Source organism: Ursus arctos, unplaced genomic scaffold (assembly GCF_023065955.2).
Source record: "Ursus arctos isolate Adak ecotype North America unplaced genomic scaffold, UrsArc2.0 scaffold_4, whole genome shotgun sequence".
Lineage (NCBI taxonomy): Eukaryota > Metazoa > Chordata > Mammalia > Carnivora > Ursidae > Ursus > Ursus arctos.
Genome location: NW_026623056.1, coordinates 87954230 through 87977305, shown reverse-complemented (window position 1 = coordinate 87977305; position 23076 = coordinate 87954230). Strand labels below are relative to the sequence as shown.

Below are 23076 nucleotides of genomic sequence, written 5' to 3'. Positions count from 1 at the left end.
CTGCCCCTTGCGCTTGGCCACTGTGACGGATACTCATTTGTTTTGCCGGAACTCACACCCACTAATGGTCCTGTGCAAATCCCTGTTCCAATACCTAGATTGTCCTTTCTTCTGTGTTTGCACTGTGGAACAGATAAACGGGATACTCTAATTCCTTTAAGATCTATTGTGTTGGGTTTTTTTTAAAGATTTTTTTTATTTATTTGAGACTGAGAGAGACACAAGCAGGGGGAGCAGCAGGCAGAGGGAGAGGGAGAAGCAGGCTCCCCAATGAGCAGGGAACCCAAGGTGGGGCTCGATCCCAGGACCCTGGGATCATAACCTGAGCTGAAGGCAGATGCCCAACTGACTGAGCCACCCAGGCGCCCCAAGATCTGCTCTGTTTTTACCAGTCCTTATGCAGACACCTTGAGCTGGCTCAAAATACCTTAAATGACTTGCATTCCCTAGAAGTCCTGCTACTTCTTCCAAGGGCATCAGTGTAGGCGCGAGGGTTTTCTGAGTATTACTCTTTTTTTTTTTTTTTATCGAAAACCACTTGAGTAGTCAAATAGTTTAGATTACTTGAATAAATAGAACTTAATTAGCTCATTCCTAGGAAACTCGAGTTTTATCACACCAATTTTCCTGAAGTGCCTCGCATTGCAATGATAAGCTATAAGGTTTAGGCCACTTAGTTAAGCATTGTTCCTTGACTTTCATGGGACATCAGTATTCCCAGAAATCAAGCATAGGAATCTATCTCCTATCTTGGTTATAGAACCTAAGATAATATTCAACGTTGCCCAAACACCCCCTTCTGTTCCTTGTTTGCTTCTGAAGTGCTTACTCTGCCTGATGTTGATTCAAATACAACGAACTTGCTGGCGTGTGTAAGCAAGGAGGGGCGGAGATTAAGGGGTGGGGAGTGTATGGATGGTGTCACCTGTCCTTACGATGCAATGGGCTCTTACCCGCAATGTATACAAGGAAAAGTGGGACTATAGAAATCACATGGGCAGGGTCAGCGGGGGGCAAATTTGGAAACAGGGATGCTTGTCAGTTCACTGAGTCCTAGAGATGGAATTTCAGTTAAGAGGGAAGCCTGCATCAGCAAGGTCCTTTTTGGTGTGAGTTAGGGGTTGGGTTCCCTCCTCGGAGTGCAGTGAGAGGGTGGCAGGCAATGAAAAGCTTCTGTTGCATGCAAAACCACGTGTGCGTGTCCCTGACGCACATGGGGAGATCAGCACGAGATGGAACCAGAATGAGAACAGCGACATTGTCCTTCCACTGAGAGGCTAAGTGTACGAGTAGCCTGGGCAGCATGGCGTACAGAGTAACAGGGATTTCTTTTAACTCCAGTGTTTTATTAAATCTACCTATCATCTGTCTATCTATCTACCCATCCATCCACCCATCTGTCCTTCATTTTCTGGTTTTATGATGGAATTTTCTCTTTTTCTTTAAACGGAAGCTCAGGATAACTTCCCACTTTAAATGGCTCCTGTCAAAAGGACTGAGTTCAAGCTTGGTTCTCAAACATGCATGTTCACATACTATTGTGAACAGCAAATCCCAGATGTGAAATTTGCGGAGTAGGACTGGTTCTACCAGTCTGATAGAGAAGTAGGTAAATACATGCCCCTTCAACACACCACACCACACACACACACACACACACACACACACACACACACACACACCATACTGGCCAGGGAGCTAGTATTGGGGTCATAAGGTAGGGCTACATGAAACATAATTTATCTCCTAAAGATTATGTTGAACTCCACTTGCTTTGTAATATATTTCTGCTTTATTTTTTTTTATAATTGAAGGCACTGGAGAGGTTCATACTTCGTCTTAAATGATCAACACTTATTTTAACCAAGATTTTAGAAACACTCCTTTCAGGTCACTGTAACTCATCTCGTAACCCCCAGCAGATAGTAGGGAATATGGAAATAGCCTCATCCCTCGTATGAGTTTCTATGAATTCGAAGAACGTCAAAGGCAGCCCTGGATGCCTTATCTTTGGCTTGCATTCTACAGAAAGATGCCTCCAAACGTTTGTCTTCATCGTATACCGACAGTAACCAATACTCCTGGATCTGACTGAAGTTGGCAACACAAGCCAAGTCCAGTGAGCTCACTGCTCAAGAAAAGTCGAGACTTTATTAGTGGGCATGATTCTCATTCTGGAGCCATTATCCCACATGACAAGAAACTGAGACTCTGGCCCAGACACACAATTCATTTTGGTTTTAATCATAAAAACTGCCATTTGTGGAAGCCTTACCTTGAATTAGGAATTTGATGTAGGTGTATTATACCCACTATCTTATTTAATTATTATTAACTATTAAGTCATTTATTCTAATAGTACATTTACTACCGTATTTAACAAATCAGTGTCTGTAAGATAAAGATGATTCTTTCTACTTTATGGATGAGAAAACCAAGCCTTAGATTAAGTCACTTGCCCAAGACCAAATCGCTGGTAATTTGAGGCACAGAGATGCAAATCTTGGTCTCACTTCAAAGCTCACACTTTGACACACTGTATTTTACAGCCGCCCGTGAATTCATAACCCACATGGGTCATCTTGGGGCTGACTGAGCTGCAGTCATGGGTCACACCGTAAAGAAGACAGAAATGGCCAAAAATGAACTCATGACATTAGACCAGAGTCCTGTTTGATTTCTAGCTATATACTTCCTTCATCTTTTTAAAAGAATATAGAAGTGTAATCATTCACAAGGTGATCTCATAGCCTAGTTTCAGATGAGGGGATTCTCAAGTGAAGGGACCACGGGGCAAATGGGAGCCCTTGGTAACTCCCTTCCGGTAGTATTTTTACCATCGTGATGATAATAAAATAGAACAGTGGTCCCTAATCCCGACTACACATTAAAATCACCCAAAGACACTTTTCAATGGCCAAGGGATTCTGATTTAATTGGTCTGGGGTGAGGCTGGGACATCAATATTGTGCTTATAACCCTGGGATGATGAGAATAAAACCAGGGTTGAGAAACAGGGAAGCAGACAGAGAGAAGATGCTGGGTACAGACCCAGCATGAGGTAAACTCAAAATTCCAGTCCAGGTTTCCAGCCCACTACCTCTTCCCACTGAGCCTCCCCCTGTGACTTCCTTCTGTTTTCAGACCTTGCCTGTGATGGGGCTGCCTATAGAACCCTTCCATGGCCACTGAGAGTCTTTCCCTGTACCTTTCCCAACCTTGAAAAGAGCATCTCAGACCCACAATGTCCATGAGGTCATCTGCCTCTGGATGTGTCCAAGCCCCTTAGCTGGCCCTTTGGTCTGCTCCCAGTGTGCCACTCTGGCTACTTTGATGACCTCTTCTTAAGAATGGAAGCTATTCAGGGGGCGCCTGGGTAGCGCAGTCGTTAAAGCGTCTGCCTTCGGCTCAGGGCGTGATCCTGGCTATCCTGGATCGAGTCCCACATCAGGCTCTTCCGCTGTGAGCCTGCTTCTTCCTCTCCCACTCCCCCTACTGTGTTCCCTCTCTCGCTGGCTGTCTCTCTGTCACATAAATAAATAAAATCTTTAAAAAAAAAAAAAAAGAATGGAAGCTATTCTTAGTCTGGAATTCCTACTGGCTCCCATTCGCTCTGCAGAAAAAATACTTAAAAGTTACAAGACAGGGGCACCTGGGTGGCTCAGTCGGCTGAGTGTCCAAGTCTCGGTTTCAGCTCAGGTCATGATCTCAGGGTTGTGCGATTGAGCCCTGCCTTAGGCTCCGTGCTTAGCTTGAAGATTCTCTCCCTCTGCCCCTCCCCCCACCTGCCATTTTTCTCAATCTCAGTCTCTAAAAATAAATAAATCTTGGGGGGAAAAAAAGCTACAAGACAAATTCCCACTGTCTCGTTAGCCGCCAGTGCCATTGTCCCTAGGGCCTGGATGAGACACAGCTTTTCCAGGGGTCAAAGGAAAATGTTCCTCTTCCCCTACTTCCCAAAGTCATTTTGAACTCGGGGTTGTGCAGGGGTGGGGTGAAGCCAGAGGTAAACATCTTATTGGCTGGGCTTAGATCTGTTTAGAGGGGGCAGTTGGAGACCAGGGGCCTCTGGGTGTCCCCCTGCCAGGGGAGTTAAAAGCTCTACCGACAATCTCCAGCCTGCCCCAGATGAAACAGATGGAGCATTTGCATGAAGCGGAAGGCACAGCTGTGTAGAGGGTGGTTTGGTAACCACCAGATGAGGAAGGACAATGGTCTATGATCAGGTCCTAAGGTTCCGTTTACGTCAAACGTCTGTGCCAAGGCTGGAATGGGACTCATCTCTGCTTTCCTGGTATTTTTAGGGTCTCAACTAAGGGACCAAAGTCCATCTCTCTGTGCTCCCTGTGTACAGCTGTGTATGAGAACTAGTTGTTGTCAGGCCCAGGGAGAATGAGGAGGTGCAGTCTGGTTTATATTACATATCAATCCCTCCTCAAAATACATCGAATCTGGTACAGTCCTTTCTTTCTCCCTCCCAGACTCTGGTGGGTGAGAAACCAGTTTAACCACAAAGAGCTTAGTGCGCCAGCGCCGGGAGCTTTGTCTCAGGTTCGGTTTGTGTAAACAAGATAGTCACAAAGATGGGGTATTATTTAAAAGAAAAAGGAGGAAAAAAAGAAAAGGTAGTGCCTTGGTGCATTTCTGAAATGGGTCAAGCTTCATACCATCTAAAAATGAAATAAATAAGGATTCAGGCTTGGGAGTCACTGAGCAAGTCTTTATTTAAGTAACAAATGGATAACAATAGAAATGCAACGAAAAAGATCTCACATAGTTGAAGTCCAATTCAACACAATAGAACCAAACAGTTTGCTTTGCTAATGGTTATTTTATGGTAAGAACAGTTTAGCACAGGGACCGGCAAACCACAACCCAGAAGCCAAATATGGCCCACCCTGTGTTTCTATAAATAAAGATTTATTGCAACGCAGCCATGCCCCTTTGTCTACAAACTGTTTATGGCTGCTTTCATGCAGAAGGGGCAGTGTCACAGAATTGTGACAAGGAAGTATGGCCCACAAAACAGGAAATATTTACTGTCTGGTCTTTTTGAAAAAAAAAAAAAAATTTGCCAACCCTTCATCCCGGAGATCAAACAGTATAAAATGTATCATTTGAAACAACCTTTCTGGTCACAGTAAGTACAGGAAGTCTCCAGAAAGAAAAGGGGGTTCTCTCCAATAAGTAATTACTGAGCACCAAGTACCAGGGTTTGTGCTATGAATATAAGAGAATAAAAAGGTGCTCACTTTATAATCCTACCCTACAGTCCAGTAGAAAAAGTCAGAAAGAAGATAGATGGTCCCAAAACGTTGTAACTTGAAAACTCATCCAAAATCTTAACTTTCTCAAAGTTTAGCCAACTCTCACGAACGGTGCAGACAAGGGCAAGAGACGTTCAATGTTTCTGAGTCAGACACAAGCTACATCAGCTACTTTGAGCTGCACTTCTGTTGCTGGCCATTCATTACTTGAAAAAAGACTTGGTAAAGTGACTCTCAAGGGCGAGTCCTTCTTTATTTCATTTTTAGGCTGGACTGGGGTCCCAGAGCCAGGTGAAGGGCAGGGAATCGAATCTCTACTCTTTATTTCCTCCTCATGCCCTGCACTGTTTGGCTCGACAATTTTGTTCGTTCAACATTCACCAGGTTTACTGAAGCAACTGCTACGGGCTGAAGACAGCAGCAAATAGAACAGACCCTTCGTGCGGTCGAGTTTTCTTTCCTCTTTCCTTGAAGCTTCTAAGTGAGCATACAGATGCCTCATTTGTCAGGAGGAGAAGAAGACAAAGAAGGCAAGTGACGGTCGTGGGGATCGATGAGGTGGCTGGGAAGCTGGGCACGTGCCCCTGCAGAGGTTAGGTTTGGACTGAGACCCGCAGGGCTGGAGGAGTTGGCTGAACAGATGGAGAGAGTCCTAAAGGGGAAGCAGGGGAAGGGAAGGTCTGAGTGTGTGTGGAGGAGCAAGGATGCCAGTGCCGTAGGAGGGCTGAGCAAGAAATCCTGTAGGGCCTGCAGGCACGGTAAGAATTTGAAAGGAAGCTACATGGGCACTTAAAATGATAACACGTGTTGGATGGGGCCCTTTCTCTTTAAACTCCTTGCCCTGGGTGTTTGATTTGGACTCAAAGGGTGTGTGCTCGCATGTGTGTGCCGGTGTGTGTGTGTGTGTGTGTGTGTGTGTGTGTTGTGTGTACAGGGAGGGAGTCTTTTCTGCATGCAACCCCATGTGAAATGCTGGTGCTCGGGTATCCTCAAATCACTGTCCGGAAGAAACAAGCAGCAGTGGGACAGCATGGATTTCGGAGCCACTTTGGGTCAAACTGGGAAGTACAAAACCATAGTAGTGTTGGCTCCCTGATTACATTCTCCGTTTGGGTAAAGAACCAAGAAAGAGCATGGAAAATGCACCATTTGGGTCTTGCCTGAACAAAACAAAAGGACCAAGGCACACCGCGTGGGGGTAGAGGTGACCGCAGGTCCAGGTACGCTTGTGCTCGTAGAGGATAATCCCTCCCTGGACAGAAGGGAGCGGTTTACACACAACACTGGGACCAAGAGAAAAAAGAGAGCAAGTCTTTCTTGAAACGTTTAGACTAAAGCAAATGGGATAATCCATGGAGGGTGAAAGTCCCATCTTGCTCTGCCCAAATCTATCTAGGCAGTTGCCTCAGCCATACACATTGTCACAAATTTGCTGTTCGTAGCAGAGAGTCTGGAACTGGAGAGCCAATTCATTCGTACAAGATGAAAATTCCACGGGGCTACCCCCATCCTTGCCGCTCAGCACGGATGGGGAGGTGTCCAGCAGGTCTCACCGCAAAGGCTGCAGGCTTACGCTGCCCACTGGTGAGCTGGGCTCCAATGCCCCAGCCCTCGATGAGACACCGGGAACGAAAGCCAGGCCCCACTGCGTCGGAAGGTGACCTGGCTGCCTTGCACTTGGGGAAACTGCAAACCTGAAAATTTTCAGCAAGAAAAACATGTCTTACCAAAGCGCAAACCAGACACTTGGCACCCACTCTCTGTGACGCAGGGCTCCCCGGCTGGCAGGAAAACCACAGTAAAGAACTGATTAGGCTGCTAGAACACATTCCATGGGCTGTCCAAGGCTATTTTTATTTTACAATAAGGTACAATATGTTCCATGATGCTGTCTATCCTGGACTTCTTTTCTTCTTTTATTGCATTTGCCATACTCATCAATCCTGGTAAATCACAGAGGATCTGTCAATCATTTGAACAAATTAACTAGTTTGGGTGTGTTTATTAAATTCAAGAGCAACAATGATACACGCATATAACCTTTACTGTGAGCAATGCACAGATGGCTCATACCACCTGTTGACCATGGAAATCTTTTGTGGGAGATGGGCCTTTCTAGAAACTCGGCCCCTGGAAAACTCTTGAGTTTACAGACCAAATGCTTGCATTTTTTAAATCTTTTTTTTCTTTCTTTCTTTCTTTCCTTTAAGAGAAGTCAATTGTGAAAACAATGTTTGGTCAAGTGTTATTTGGTCAAGAAATGTACTAACTCTTTGTAAGAGAGCATTCCAAGAACTTTACCCATAAGAAAATAAATGTGCCTGTTTTCACTTAGACTCCATAAAAATTACAGTTGTTTTGGAAGAAGGAATGGCTTCCCTGTAACATAATGGATATTCAACAACTCAGATGCATGTGGGGAACGACTTCCCACCCACCTCTGAAAGGAAAACAGACAACCGGTGTAAGATTACTAGTAAAGCCCAGACCATGCATTAAGACTCACGCTCAAGAAAAACTTCCTTGCTAATGCTTAACTTGTTATCATAACCACTTTTGATTTTTCAGAACCTCTTAGCTACTTTTTAACCGTTTTCAATCAGGAAAACTGGACAGAGTGCATCCAATCCAGTCGTCAGGCCCTCTGAAGAAGGTCTAGCCTCGACGCGCTTTGAGAATTCCCCATTTTTTTTAACTCTTTGCCAACTTTGAAAAATCTAGAGGTCACAAGAGTTTAACCATCACATTTCTTGATGGCTGTTAAAAAAGAGGGTGGGACACAGCAGTCCCTGTGATAAAGTGTATTTTAGTACAGTGGTCCTTGGAGATACAAGGGTGAGGGCTGGTAGAAATGACGAGTAAATTTATTCATAACAGGGAGAAAGAGTAGGCAATATACCCCAGAACCAGAAGCTCTGCAAGGGACCGCGGTAAAAATAATGCTCCTATGCACAAATTTACACCTAAGAAAACATACATAAACCAAGAGTCTTATTCTAATGTTTTAGCATCAATTTTGCTGACAAGATCAGAAGACGTGAGCCAAACATCTGCATCGAATGGTAAAGTCGCGGCAAAAATGTCCTTTTTCCACTGTCAGTCCATCACAGAGAAGCAGACACACAGAATGTTTGCTGCTTTCACCTCAAGTTGAGAGGAGAGCCCAAGGAAAGCTCTTGTGCTGTGAGCGTTGGTGCTGGTGTTTCCCTGGTAGCTCTAATTTGTATTGTGAGATAAGGCTGGAGGAATGGACTTTTCTCGTACCTTTGGTTTGCTCATTAGCCTGCAAAGATCTTGCACATCTATGCAGGACCTCGTGCATTGGTTAACTACGATTTTTTATTTAGCTTTTATAGGCTCCCAAAAATGTGGTTGGAGTTAAGTACCTTTTCTGCTTTTCCAGCTACAGTGGAAATTATTTTTGTTTGAAGCTCTTCAAAAGAAAAAAGTGGCGGGGGGGGGCAGGGAGGAAAAACATAAAAATAAATCAGGACCCAGAAGAGGTTTTTCAGAACCCATGTGTTCAGATTCCCTGCCAAGGGAGTCCTGTGGGTTGCCCATGGGTTCTCTGGGAAAGCGGGATGCCTTTGCTGAGCGCCCTAGGTGGCTATTAAATTTGGTGTACTTTCTGGCTTGGTGGCTTTGTGACCTTGTGCTGGTTAGATAGCAATCTCGTGGGAACTGAGCGATGGCTACAAATATCAAAGTTGTAAAGTAAATGTTGAATCAAAGAGATTTCTGGTTGAATTCTTGTAGTAAGTGTGAACATACCTCCAGGAACATCTGACTCCCCGAAATATTGAAAACAAAAACAAAACCAAAAAACTAGTTCTGAGTTCTTCGTCTATGTCATGTGGATAGGTCACTTCTTCCTCCTGTATCAGCAAGCCAGGAACCACAGCTTCTATGGTTCCGTGGGAAGTGACTTGTTACCTTCATCCAGGAACACCCTAGATGTCCACGGTCACAGTTACGAACCTCCTGTTAAGGTTTGAACTTACAGACCTTCCCAAGGGACTTGCCTTCCAGTTGCAGGGTTGTCTTTAACCAGGGAGTGACCTCTGAGTACAAAAAAATGCTTTGTAAGGGAAAGACAGATAAAGAGATTTAGAGAGCCAAAGGCAGAAATGTTTTTCTCCTACAGTCTTGTTTTTCCATACCAAACCCTGGACAATATAGTATTGGAAAACACTTTTATCTAATTATTCTATTCTTTCCTCTTTTCCTCCCAGTGGGGAAACTTTCTTCCTTTTATGAATAATCTTCCAGAGGACTTCTTCCTCAGGATTAAAGCATTATAGCCTTCAACCCAGAAGTTATAATTAGACTGGTTTTTAAATAATGTGTGTTCATTTTGTCTTTGCAATTAACAAAAGGAGATATCGCTGAGATCAAGCTTTAAGATGACTGTATTCATATGCTTGCATTTTTAACTGAACACACACTGTGGGTCCAGCTATGGCCCAAAGGGTAGCTTCTCAGAGTTGCCCTGTTGCTCCTCCAAGCCTTGGGAAAGCCCGAATTGCTGTAGTTCACTGCATCTGCTCATTTACCAAAAATGAGCAGAGTGCCTGAACACCACTTATCTTGATGGAAAGCCAAGATCAATTTTCATGTCCAAATGAAGGACAGCAGGAAGAACTATTTCAATAGTTGTTGGATGAAGACAATAGGAGGGAAGAGACTGCTGCTTGCCTAACTCACCAGCATCTTCAACTCTTTATGCATGAAGAATCAAGCCTCCATTATAGCAGCTAAAACACTACACTTCTCAGCTACCTATGAGAAATAAGCAGAAGATAACTGAGATGGTCTAATAAAGGGTCTGACTCCATTTCCGATATCTGACTGCTTTCAAGCCCCACCTCCCTCCTCTTCTGCCCCACATCTAGGAAGCTGATAAGAAAGCCTAGGTCCTCCCTCCTTTGGTGTGGTGGAAAGTGTCAATCCCACAAGCTCCTACCCATGTGCGGGAACTCTCACCCTGATTTCATCTCCTACCATTAATAAAAGACAAGGCAGTCTCCTTTCTCTGCTGTCTTAAGCTATTTTTGAATCTTCTTGGGAGCCTGCCTTGCTCACCCCATAAAGCCTCATTATGTCAGTAGTGAACATTTCCGTACCCTCCTGGGGCATGCACGTATGGTATCATCAGTTTCAACACCTGAACCAAATTCTGGATAGGGTGTCCATCCACCTCTGGAAGACCTCATTACAAGAGTTTACTTAACCGGATGTGTCATTTTTGCCCTTCACCCTTTCCCTATTCCTGCTGGTGGTATAACAGCCAGCCCTCTTGCAATGTGGAGAACAAACCTGTGCTAAGAATGGCTGAGTAGAAAGAAAGAGGGAACCTAGGTCCCTGGTGACCTTGTTACCCTCCCATCCCTACACTGCCTGCTTCTGAGTCTCTCAAGTCATGAAAACAAGACAAATTTGTTCAGCTGCTTGTAGCTGAAGACCATTCCAAGTATAGGACTGTGACTGAGTTGTGTCTCAACGTCATAAGTGGAAGTTAGTACTTTTGCCAGGATGTGAACAGGTGAAAATCAAAATACTTGAAACACCTATGACTAAATCATTCTCAGTGGAGTGCCCTTGTAACTAAGGACATTCACTGGGTATTTTCTGCACCAGATTCCTTTGGGGAGAAACAAGCCTGCATAAGCTCACAGAGAGGACCTGTTTTCATAGCTAGAAAATGGTCTGGTTATTGGCCTACAGTAGAATTTGGAGAGAGGTTCAGAACCCAAGCATTTTGGTTGGGAAGCCACCCATGTATCTAGCTCATACTGTGAATGTACCTAAAAGAACCAAAGTGTCAAGAAGAAAGGGGACAGCTGGGGCACCTGGGTGGCTCAGTCGGTTAAGCGGTTGCCTTCGCTCAGGTCATGATCCCGGAGTCCTGGGATCGAGCCCCACCTTGGGCTCTCTGCTCAGCAGGAAGCCTGCTTCTCCCTCTCCCTCTGCCTGATGCTCTGCCTACTTGTGCTCTCTCTCTCTCTCTGTCAAATATATAAATAAATAAATAAATCTTAAAAAAAGAAAAGAAAGGGGACTGCTTATTGAGTACCAATTCTTTTTCTGGTTATATGTTAGATGTGCAAAGAGAAGAGAATATAAGTTTCCTTCCCTTAACACTTGGTGGAGGAGTTAGTGCAAGCATGCTGAAAGGTCATGAAGGGAATGACAACAGGCTTCTTCAAATATAATTAGAATTTGATTTGAATAAATTGACACATGAAGCCAGTGCAAGTGATGATGAAGAAAACCATGGGAGCCAGATACAGGAAACTGACTAAAGCTAGATCCCCATCACTGCCCTCAATAAGCTAAACAGTATGTCCCATCCTGACCTGGCAGATAATGCAGAAAGGGGAGAGAGCTGGAAGCAGGTCCCCTGATGGTGTGGCTTTTCTATGTAAGCACTGTGATGAAACAACATGACATTTATTTTTTGAGGAAATGAGTAAATACCAAGTTTATAGGCAAAAGGAAGTACCAATATAATTGCAGAATGGAAATGTTAACGTAGTCTAAATCACCTATCTTTACAAAAATGACATACTTGTTCTAGAGATAATCATCTCTGCCTGGAGCTCATCAAAGATCCAAGTATTTTATCTTCACATTTCTCTTTGTTGCTGGTAAAAGTTAACAGACAATTTCCAGAGTGCATCACAGACCAATAGCCGCTGACGTGAAGCAGTTTTTAAAAGTAGTTTTAAATACTCACTATCTTAGCATTTTTGATAGTTCACATGTCAAAAACAAAATGCTAAACATTCATGCTGTTGATCGAGGAAGCACACAATCAAAGAAAACAAGGAGGAAAATCCCCCTCACAAGGCTTCCACCACAGTCCTGCCTGGGGTAGCAGTGGAAGTTTCTATACCTTCTTTTTCAGGAGTAACAAGCTCAAATTCCAGCTCAGTTCTTTGGGCAAAAGAAGAGAGAGTTTAGTCAAAACCTGGAGCGGTTTGTTGACAGATTTTTCTAACAAACAAAGGCAAAAGGAAAAGGGGGGAAACTTCCTAAACTACTTCAAGAAAGGCCCCAAACTAGAGTCTCGGTGTCCAAAAACCTGTTAAATCTACTGAAACCATTTGCTGACCATATTGATTTTTTCTGGAAAGTGAAGGTCTCAGTTAAATTCCCAGCTTTTCTTTATTTTAGCAGGAAACTACTTTACGTGGGTGTCTGGACATCACCCTCTGCTGAAGCATGGAGAAAGTGATCCAGCAACACGCCCAGCCTGCCTGACGGGTACGACCTCTACCTGGATGGCTTAGTCATGAGTCAGAAAACACCTCTGTTGCCAGGCCTGCATTTCATTTCACTCTTAAACTGGTCAGACTTGGGATGCTGAACAAATTTTGAAATTCAGCAATATGAATCATTGTAAAAACCAGTCACTCACTACTCAGCTTTCCAAAATAGCAGATGTCTTTATGCATTAACTCCTATTTATTGAAATGTTTATATAAGCAAGAAGGAACCCTATAATAATACTAATGGCAGCACTCAAGCTGGGTGTCTATACCCACAGGAATATCAGACATTGAAGCTTTGGTTGTAATGATTTCGGGGCATTGATGGCCCATTCAAAAGAAGTTCCCGGTGGTGAAGCACTCTTTCACGGACTGGAGATCTTTAGACCCAGCCTTAGTCAGTCCTTCAAAGAGATCACAAAGTCATGGATTTCCTTAATCACCGTCGTTATATCTTGCTGGAAAGAACTTTAATTTGGATGTTTCTTTTTCATCTACATGGGACCCAGGGCTGCAGTAACTAATCACTTCACCATATTGTGTAGAACTTTTATTCAAAATATGATTCAGGGCTTATTACATATATTAATGTAATATATGTGACTATGACAGCGTGAAGGAGGTGGAAAGGAACAAAGCTGGGTTACAGAGAGGAGATGACACCAGATGGTAACTTGAATCTACAGGAACGAATAAAAAGAACAAGAAATGAACAATACAAAGATTGATATAACAAAGTCTTTAGATATATACTTTCTCTCCCTTCTTAGCTTCCTTAAAAGATATAAAATTATATAAAGTAATAATTACAGCAATTTATTCTTGGGTGTGTACCATATAGAGAGATAACATGTATAACAATAATATTACCAAAATGGGGAAAGAAGAGCTGTGTAAGAGAAAAGTTTCTATTTCTCACTGGTATTAAGTTAGCATAAGTCTAAAGTCAATTTCGGTAAGTTAAGACATATACCATAAACCCTAGAAAATAACTCACCCTAAGCCACTAAGAAAATTAAAAATATAGTTGAAAAGTCATTGGAGGAATTAAAATATTACACCAAAATATGCATTTAATACAAAAGAGAGTAGTAAAGGAGGAAGAGAGGAACAAGATGTGACAGGAGACTTACAGAAAGCAAAAAGTAAAATGGAAGATGTAAATCCAACCATATGAATAACAACATTAAATGGGAATGGATTAAACAGTGTAATCAAAAGGCAGAATTGTTAGATTGGATAAGAAAACATGATTCAGCTATATGCTGTCCACAGGATGCAAACTTGAGATTCAATAATACAAACAGGTTGAAAATAAGAAGGATGGAAAAAGATATAGCATGCAAAGAGCAACCAGAAATGATCTACTCATATCAGGGAAAACAGATTTGAAGACCAAAAATATATATATTACTAAAGATAAACAGGACATTTCATAATGATGAAAGTGTCAATTGATCAAAAAAATATAATAATTGAAAACATATATGCAACTAGCAATAGTGCCCCAAAACACATGAAGCAAAAACTGACAGAACCAAAGAAGAAATAAACAATTCAACAATAATAGTTGATGACTCCTTTATCCCACTTTGAATTGTGCAGAGAACAACTAGGAAGTAGGTCCAAAGGATATGGAATTGAACAACATTATAAACAAACAAGAACCAACAAACATTTATAGACCATTTTACTTAACAATAGAATATATATTTTTCTCAAGTGCACAAGGAACATTTTCCCAGATAGACCATATGTTAGGTTCAGTAAATTTCGAAGGTTGGAAATCATGTAAAGTATGTTCTCTGAACCACAATGGAGTGAAATTAGAAATCTATAATAAAAAATAATTTGAGAAATTAACAAATATGAGGAAATTAAACAGCACACCCCTAAATAACCAAAGAATAAATCGCAAAGGAAATTGGGAAATACTTTGAGATGAATAAAAACTGAACACAGCATATCAAAACATACAGGATACAAGTAAAGCAATGCTTATAAGGAAATGCATAGCCATAAACACCTACATTAAAAAGGAAGAAAGATCTCAAATCAATATAACCCAAACTTCCACCTTAAGACATTGGAAAAATAAGAGAAAACTGAAGCTGAAGTAATCATAGGGAGTAAATAGTAAAAATTAGAGTGGAAATTAATTAAATAGAGATTAGAAAAAACATGTAAAAAATTAATTAAACCAAAAGTTGGTTCCTTGAAAAGACCAACAAAATTGATAAAGACTGACTAAGAAAAATAATTAAAAACTCAAATTATTAAAATCAAGAATGAGAGCAGATTGGCCATCATTACCAGTCTTCTAGAAATAAAAACGATTATAAGGGAATAATATGAAGTGCTCTGTGCCATGGGCATATATGACATGGACAAGTTCTTAGAAAGACACCAACTACTGCAAGTGACTCTAGAAGAAACAAAATAGGAAAACACATATAACAAGTAAAACAACTAACTTACTAACTTAAAAGCTTCTTGCAAAGAAAGGCCAAAGACCCAGATAACTTGATTGGTACATTTTACCAAACAGTTGAAACAAAAATTAATAGCAACAAGTCAAGGGGCACCTGGGTGGCTCGGTCGGTTAAGTGTCCGACTCTTGATTTCAGCTCAGGTCATGATCTCAGGGTCATGCAATCCAGCCCCACGTCATCCGGCTCTGCACTGGATGTGGAGCCTGCTTAAGATTCTCTCTATCCCTCTGCCCCTACCCCCCCAAATAAAAAATAATAAATAGCAACTATTCAAAAATTATTTGAGCAAATAGAAAAAGAGGGAACAATTTTCAACTCATTCTATGAGACCAGTGTTACACAGATACAAAAACCAAACAAATACATCATTAAAAAAACTCTTAAAACTACAGACAAATGTCTTTTATGAATACAGACCAAAAAAAAAAAAATCCTCAGCAAAATACTAGCAAGCCGAATCCAGCAATATATAAAAAGAATTATCCACTATGACCAAATGAAATGTATCTCCAAAATACAAGCCTGGTTTACCATCCAAAAATCAATCAATGTATTATACCATATCAATAAAATAAAGGACAAAACCACATGATCATTCCAAAAGAATGGAAAAAGCATTTGACAAAATGTAATACCCATTCACGATTTAAAAAAAAACAAAACACTCAACAAACTAGGAAGAGAATAAACTCTCCTCAACACAATAAAAGGCATCTACAAAAAATCTATAATACTTAAGGATGAAAGATTGAATGCTTCTTCCCCAAGATTGGGAATAATACCAACACGTCCCTTCTCTCACCATGTGTGTTTGACATCATACTGGAGGGTCTAGCCTGGGAAATTAGGCAAACAAAAGGAAGAAAACCCATCCAGACCGTAGAGGAAGAAGGAAAATAATCTCTATTTGCATACGGGATTGTCTTATATGTAGAAAATCCTAAGAATCCACTAAAAAATCATGAGTTCAGCAAGACTGCAGGATACAAGAACAATTTACAAACCTCCATTGTATTGCTATATGCTAGCAATGAGCAACCTGAAAATGACATTAAGAAGGCCATTTTTAATAGCATCAAAAATATTTAGGAATAAACTTAGCAAAAAATAGTATAAGACTTACACCCTGAAAATTACCAAAAAGAATGTTGAAAGGAATTAAAGAAAAGCAAAATAAATGAGAAAGTATTTCATGTTCACGGACTGAAAGACTTCATATTGTTAAAATGGCAGTATTCCTCAAATGATCTGCAGATTCAGTGCGATGCCTCTCAAAATCTCAGCTGGCTGTGTTTCAGAAATTGACAATTTATATGAAAATCCGAAGGACACAGAATAGCTAAAAGAATATTGACAAAGAGCAAAGTTGAGGAACTCACATTTCCTGATTTCAAAACTTGTTACAAAACTACAATAAACAAGACAGTGTAGTACCGGCATAAGGACAGACAGATCAATAAAACAGAATAGAGGCTCCAAATAAACTCTCACATTTTTGATCAATTAGTTTCACCAAGAGGCCAAGATAGTTCAATGGGGCCAGAAAAGTCTTTTCGACAAATGGTGCTGGCAGAACTGGATGTCCACTTGCAAAAGAATGAAGTTGGATGCCTTCGTTACACTACACAAAAAAATTAACTCAAAATAGACTATAGAGCTAAATGCAAGAGCTAAAATTATATGACTCTTGAAAGGAAACATGAAAGTAAGGCTTTAAATATGATGTAAAAAAACCCATAAGTAACAAAAGGAAAAAACAGATAAATTAGAGCTTAGCAAAATTGAAAACTTTCACGTTGCAAATCACACCAAGAAAGTGAAAACACGACCCACAGAATGAAAGAAAATATTTGCAAATCACAGATCTGATAAGGGACTTGTGTCTATATTTTTAGCAACTCAATAATAAAAAACAAATAACAGAATTTAAAAATGGATGATTGATCTGAATAGACATTTCTTCAGAGAAGATAAGCAGCTGGTCGATAAGCACATGAAAAGATGCTCAACATTATTAGTCCTTAGGGAAATGCACATCAAAACCACAGTGAGTTACCACTCGGCACCTGCGAGCAAAGTTATCATGAAAAAGACATGGGATGTGAAGAAATTGGGACCTCCTATGTTCCTGGTGGTGATGCAGAGGGGTTGCACTGGTTTGGAAAACAATTTGACAGTTCCTCAAAATGGGAAACGTGGAGTTATATGATCTAGTAATTCTACTCCTTGGTATGGGCCCAAGAGAAATGAACACACACATTCACACAAGAACTTGTACATGAACACACAAGTAGCACTATTCAAAATCGCCACAGAGTAGAAATAACCCAGATGCCATCAACTGATGAATGCATAAGTGAGATATAGTTTATTTATATACCATGTTATTCATCAATGAAAAAGGATGAATTACCGACACCTGCTACAATATGGATGAACCTGGAAAACATGATGCTAAGTGAAAGAAACCAGACCCAAAAGGTCACATACGGTATAACGCCATTGATATGAAATATACACAATAGGCAAGTCTGTAGAAATAGCAAGTCGATTGGTGATTGTCGAGGGCTTGGGGATGGGAAGGGCGGTGGCATGATGCTGAAAGTGGATGAAAATGTAACTTTTGGGGGGATGATCAAAATGTAAAATTGATTATGGTGATTGTACAAGTCTGTGAACAAACTAAACGTACGATGCACTCCAAATGTGTGCGTTTTTTGATATGTGAACATCTCAATAAGGATGTCAAAAAATCTAATCTATACACATCAGTCATGTAGTATGAGTTTTGGTTTCCTGAGAAAAATTATTACAGTAGCATTTTTCAATGTGTTGCCACTATTGACATTTGGGGCTAAATCATTATCTGTTGTTGGCGAGTGTTCTTTGTCCTGTGCATTGTAGGATGCTTGGCTGTATCCTGGGACTCTACCCACTGGGAGCCAGCAGCGTCCCGTCCCCTAGGTATGACAACCAAAACTGTCTCCTACCTTGACAAATGTCCCTGGAAGGTGCAGAATAGTTCCACTGGAGAACCACTGTGCGGAGGGCTTAACAGCAGTAATTGTATGACATCAACATTTCAGCTCTTACTAACCCTTTAGGCTGCTAGAAACTTAAACACTTGCCCCTTATTTCTCACAACAAAACTAAATAGATTGTTTTCATTACTTTCCACTTTTGTCCTGGAGCTCAAGGGGAAGCCAGTGAGGAAAATGGTCTAGGTGCAATCATAACTTTCCCCAGACCGGTGCCTGCATTGTCTCTACTTAACGGCTATACCCGGGGTTGTAATGTAGCCTGTGTCTAATGAAATGTTAAATTTGCTTGCCACACGTTTAGTAGACAGTCCTCCTAAATAAGAAAATATTTAGAGAGGTAAAAATCATTTATCTTTTATTCTATTACTGGTTATGGAGTTAATAGCATGACTGTCTATGCAAAGTAAGAAAAAAAAGACAAGCAGGATTCCATGGAGATCTAGATAAAAATGTTTCACTTGAATTTAATTCTTTTTGGCAACTCAGCCAAGTGAACTTCTCAATCTGTATTCAAGGAGTCCCACAAAAACTTCAGTGATTGGAAAACACGAAAGTTGATTTCCAAGTAAAGCAAGAAGGCATGTGATTGATTCTACCACTGCTTAACACAAAGCTGAAAAGGAAGGAATGAGAAAGATTAATCATCTTGAAACCCCAGGAGAGGCCAGAATCAGAATTGTGAGTCCCGGGGAGAAAAAAAAAAAGAGAAAAATGTGACGAATGTGACAAGAGGGTGTTGAATCAGTCACTGATAAAAGGGAACGGGTCGCTCCCTCACCAAGTTGCAGCAATAGAAACAAACAAGGAAAGCCAAAAGCCAATGCAATGGGAAAACATGTCGGTTTTATGCACACATCCTCACAAACACATTACTCACCACGGAGTAGTAATGCTCCTCGTCATGTACTCACTTCATGCTACGAAAACTGGATGTCTCCCATTGACTGACTTTCCCTGCACAGCAAAATCATGCAGTCTTTCCATTACGGACCTCCCATGCTAATGCAATGCCCCACCGTGTCCTCCCGGACGTCTAGAAAGGACATCAGGATGGGGGGTGCGTGGGTGGGAGGTGGTCGGAGGCGTGCACTCTGCCTTTCCACATTGCCCGGGATCAGCCGGGAGCACAGCCAGTATTTTCCAGCTCGTTTGTGTTAGTGATTTCTTGCTGTGCCCTGCACTGATTTCTTTTTCCAATCTATCTGATTCAGAGGAACGGACACCATCATCGTCGTGCTCCAGTACTGCCCTTTACACTCACACCCTGATCTGAATATCTGGCATGACATTTTTTCCTCTCCTTGTGACTACATCTTATCCTGGACTTTTTCATCGTAAAGTTCTGCCCGCTCTCTCATGCTGAGCCCCCAGGTCCAAAAGCCCGAATGACCATGGCCACGTGTTAGGAGAACGGGAGGCCTCTGGCCACCAAGCTGGCTGTCGTGCAAAGCCATTCTGCACCCCTCTTGGCTTTAACACTTACCACTCGGACTGGTCCTGTTTTGTTCCTCGGGGAAATCCCGGACTCCAGGGTTGAGGGCAGGAGAGGACGAGGAAACCCTCCGCGCAGAGCGTGTGTGAACGCCAGGTGTGCGCGCCCTCACCTGCGCGTGTCCCTGTTGCTACGCGTGGAGTGCGAGGTAGAATGAGAACCTCGAGTCACCTCAACGAAGGCACCAGGGCCGTGGATGTTCAAGCTCTTCTCCACAGACTTTCTAGTCTCACAAGGAATTTCTTCCACGTCTTGGAGTTGACAGGAATTGGACAAGCCTTGGTCTTACCACAACCCAGCGCATTGGGCAATCTAAGGGCGGGACTCTCCCTCAACGTTGGGGTTGCCAGTTCAGTAGGGCCTGAAGTTCCTTTTCTGAAAAGGAAAGTTCACGCTGTGGCAAAACTGACTAAACACGGTTTTTTTGTTTGTTTTGTATTTGGTGGGGGTTCCAGTTTTAATCAATCTGAGTGAGCAAAAAAAAAAAAAAAAAAAAAAAAATCAAAGGAAGAATCACCTGGTGAAAATGTTCCATAAAATGCAGACTTTCCTCAACTTTGGATATTTTCCCCTCTTTGTCCTTCTGCTCTTCTGTTGGGACAACCACTTTGTTGTTGAGGAAGTTGAACAAAATGTAAATGGAGTTGTGCTGGCAGAAGGTGCTTTCCTATGTTGTTTGGGAGAGATTACAATACATCGACTTTCCTGACTGCCTCAAGCTTCATACAACTTCAGCCTTCCACCAAAACTCTCCTTTTAATGATAAATGGTTCTCCTATGATTCTGAGCCTCACAGAGGACCTTCCCTGGAAGCGGTTTGTATTTACGCCATCTACTGGGTGTTGGTGGAACTGCAGATACTGCTGCTAACAACATTTATCCTTGTTCTGTGCCCAAGGCTTCCAAGAAAATAGAGGTCTCTCTCAGAAATGATGAACAATTTAGGAAACACAAATATACGGTATATCACTTAGATCATCAGGTGTCCCTGAGATGTTAATTTTATTTTTAGAAGTGTTTTTTTTTTTTTCAGGAAAGGAAATGTTCCATATTTTAACTCTCCAGTTCTTCATGTTGAATCTAAGGAAATATCCCTGAGATCAGGTCGTAAACCTCATGCTCCAAATATTTAAAAATACTGCATAGCATTAAAAAAAAAAAAAGCAACGCTCAAAAGAGGTTCCAGAAACATGTGACCTGATATTAAAGCAGATGGGAGGGAGTGGAGTGGATTTTGGCTTTGGAAATGCAGGAAGCTAAGTCTTCAATACCCATACAGGGACAGAAGTTGAGGTCTTGGAACCAGACAAAGCAAGAGCAGGAACTGAGATTACCCCATTAGGACTGGACTGTGAAAGCTGGACTGGAAAATCACCTACTCATTAATAAAGGGTTACAACAAAGAAGGCTATTTCTTTCTGTCCGGATTTAGGTGCAAAGGTAGAAATATCCTTAAGAATCCAATAGCATAGCCCTTTCTGATCACAAAGTTCAAATTTGCATTCCCCCACTTTGTCCAGGAATTCCCTAGCTACGAAATAAGCACAAAACTTGTTCCAGACCAATGTGTCCCTTTGGAATCTTAGCAGATAAGCAAAACCAAAACCAAAAACAAAACAAAAACAAAAACAAAAAAACCCAAAAAACTCTCTTGAGAAAAACTCTGATAACCCAGACCACATGGAAAAAAGACAAACCTCAATGAAGATTAGTTCCCATTTAAAAAAATTAAAATATTCAAGGACACAATACACCCCACAAGGTGGTGAGCAGGCACACAGTGCATATCAGAATTAGAATTCTAATAGCAGATATATAAGAAGATAATTGAAAGAGAATATCAGATAAGAGTGTTTAAAATGATTGAAGATACAGGTTAAAAAATGGTAGAGAAAAGGAATAAACAGATTAGGAAAAACCAAGCTATATCTTTGTGAAATAAAACACAGTTACTGAAATTAAAATCTCAGTTGGCAGGCTAAGTTAACAGAAGAGATATGGCTGAAGAGAATATTAGTGAACTGGAAGACAGGTATGAGAAAATTACTAACAATGCAGCAGGGAGGGAGAAAGAAATGGGAACTATGAGAGGATAAGTAACTCTAACATATGTTTTATAGCTGTTCCAGAAAGAAAGTAGAAAAATTAATGCAGATGTAAAATTCAAGGTAATAATTGCTGAGAATTTTCTAAAACAGACAGAGAAAGACAAATACCATATGATTTCACTTATATGTGGAATCCAAGAAACCAACCCAACAACCACACAAGCACAAACTCAAATATAGAGGACAAACTGATGGTTACCAGAGGGGAGGGGGGATGGGTAAAATAGGTAAAGGGGCGTAAAAGGTACACATCTCCAGGTACAAAATAAACACGTCATGGAGATGAAAAGTACGTATGGGAAATAAAGTCAATAATATTGTAATAAAGTATGGCGGCAGACATCAGGGCGAGCACTGAATAATGTACAGAATTGTCAAATCAATATGCTGTGCGCCTGGAACTAACACAACATTGCATGTCAATTATATTTCAAGAATTTAAAAAATCAGTTAAATTCTTTTAAAAAAGGAAAAAAGAGAAGGACACTCAGACTCAAGAAACATACTGAGTTTGGAGCAAGAAGATATGAATTTAAATCTACCCCTGGACACATTGTAGCAAAGATCAAATACTAAAAAGTACCAGAGAGAAAAGCAGATGAACTATAACCAAACAACAACTAGTGTAGTGTAAAGCAGAGTTCTTGAAGCAATACGAGAGATCAAAAGATGGTGAGGTAATAGAGTTAAGGTCCTGAGGGGAAAATATCAGCATAGAACTTTATATACAATCAAGCTATTGTTCAGGAGTAAGCATGGAATAACATTTTCATTTATTTATTTTTAGGATTTTATTTATTTACTTACTTATTTATTTGAGACAGAAAACACGAGTGGGGGGAAGGGCGGAGGAGGAAGAGAATCTCAAGCAGACTCTGTGCCCTTGATCTCGAGACCCTGGGATCATAACCTGAGCTGAAATCAAGAGTGGGATACTCAGCCAACTGAGCCACCCAGGCCCCCCAATAACATTTTTATTTTTAACTTTTTTTTTATATAAATATAATTCTATCCTACATATAACAAATATGATATGTTTTTATTTATATAAAACCTGAGTAAGAATCACAAACTTAGGGGCGCCTGGGTGGCTCAGTCATTGAGAGTCTGCCTTGGGCTCAGGGCGTGATCCCGGCGATCTGGGATCGAGCCCCACATCAGGCTCCTCTGCTGAGAGCCTGCTTCTTCCTCTCCCACTCCCCTTGCTTGTGTTCCCTCTCTCGCTGGCTGTGTCTCTCTCTGTTAAATAAATAAATAAAATCTTTAAAAAAAAAAAGAATCATAAACTTAATTGAATATGCAAATAACTACAAGTGATTTAGGGACCATTAAAAAATTGCAACTAAATATAAAGCATAATGACGAGGCTCAACTAAACCAGGAGATGAGCACAGCATAGAAGGTG

The 23076-nt window shown here is 41.2% G+C and overlaps 1 protein-coding gene across 1 annotated transcript in view; it reads right to left on the bottom strand.

The window, feature by feature from the left end:
* The window catches only part of KCNJ15 (potassium inwardly rectifying channel subfamily J member 15), a 73276-nt gene extending 53450 nt beyond the window's left edge, over window positions 1–19826 (bottom strand). The window contains exon 1 of the mRNA XM_026503402.4: window positions 19555–19826. The gene's annotated coding sequence lies outside the window, so the exon portion shown is untranslated. The remainder of the gene's footprint in view (window positions 1–19554) is intronic.
* Between the last annotated feature and the right edge of the window lie 3250 nt (window positions 19827–23076).